This window comes from Chinchilla lanigera, unplaced genomic scaffold (assembly GCF_000276665.1).
Source record: "Chinchilla lanigera isolate Chin_1 unplaced genomic scaffold, ChiLan1.0 scaffold00138, whole genome shotgun sequence".
NCBI classification, from domain to species: domain Eukaryota; kingdom Metazoa; phylum Chordata; class Mammalia; order Rodentia; family Chinchillidae; genus Chinchilla; species Chinchilla lanigera.
This window is the reverse complement of record NW_004955539.1, coordinates 815860-817259: the sequence shown is the minus strand read 5'-3', so window position 1 is coordinate 817259 and position 1400 is coordinate 815860. Positions and strand designations below refer to the sequence as shown.

Below are 1400 nucleotides of genomic sequence, written 5' to 3'. Positions count from 1 at the left end.
GGCGTTTAGTTTCACTATTCAGGCTGCCTTGATTTCCCAGACGGGTGCAAAATGTTCACCTTTAAAAGGTCATTTTGATTGGGGGTAAAATGCCAAAGTAACATAGTATAGTTCCAGTGATTAAGGTGGGTAAGGATACACTTTCATGTTTTTGTTCAACAGAAATCCCCATAAATGTTTGATCAACATGAAGTGATAAAAATATGGGGAAGATTTAAATTTTAAAAATTAATTTAGAGGGAGGGGCAGAAGACCCTGGGAAGCAGGCGGAAGGAAGTGAGAAGCCATTTAAGTGGCCTCACTCCTGCCCACAGTCCCCAACCCCCAGTCCACAGGTCTGACCCTGGCCCTGGCCCTGGCCTAGGCCCAACCCTGGCATGACCCACTCTGGCTTTCTGGGGTCCAGTGTTTCTGCCTGGCTCACAGGTGGCCTTCGGAGCAGCCCAAATCTGTGAGCGCAGAGGAGACAGAGCTTCTGGCTGGTGAGCAGGAGCGGAGGATCAATGCATTTCCAGCATGAATTCCAGCTTTTCATGAACCAGGAGCCCCAGCCGACGGCCACTCCAAACCAAGTTGCACGCATGCTGCTAACTGTCACACACACGAATCCCTCCTTTTGAGCAGTGGCCATCTTACAGGCTGTCTATTATTGCTGGGAAAAGGCGACAGCATGGATTTACAGAATGGGTCTCTTTCCTCTTGTCATCATTTCCACAACATTTCACACTGCCTCATAGAAAAAGAGACACTTAAGGACAATGGAACATTGTTTTCATGTGTGTAATAGGATGGTTATCTAGTTTTTCATTGCTGCTTCTTTCACTCGTCGGTTAAGTATCCCAGAACTCAGATCACTGGCGGCCCAAATGTCTTGGTTTATCTGGCTCACGGCAGCTGGAGAAACCATTAATGCATTTCTCCACCTTGAAAAGTATAAAGTGGTTGGGTTCTTTCTGTATCTCACAATGAGATTTTCTCCAGCCATGGTGATAACACCAATGAAAAATAGGACGGACTTCACAAACTTGCCTAAGGTAAAGAATTAATTGTGTATTCCATCCCACTGTCATGAAGGACTCTGGATAAGCTGATGTTCACAAATTAGAATTCTATACTTTAACTTTACAGATTTTACTGCCTGATTTCTCTAAATTAATAGGTGAGATTGTAAAATCAGGGCAATAAGGAAACTTCCCTTTTAAGAAAAACACTGTGTAAAGAATCATGGACGGAAGCTACACTACTCTTTACCATGTTGTATCATGGCATAATATGATTATGTTTTAAGTAGAAACTTTAGGTTTTTGTATACTTTAAAAAAAAATGTCTGGGGCTGGGGATTTAGCTCAGCGGCAAAAGCGCCTGCCTGGCAAGCGCAAGGTCGTGAGTTCAGTTCCCGG

At 44.1% G+C, this 1400-nt stretch overlaps 1 pseudogene; it reads left to right on the top strand.

Moving 5' to 3' along the window:
* The first annotated feature begins 503 nt into the window (after positions 1 to 503).
* Positions 504 to 1046, top strand: LOC102019847 (annotated as a pseudogene).
* Positions 1047 to 1400: the final 354 nt, after the last annotated feature.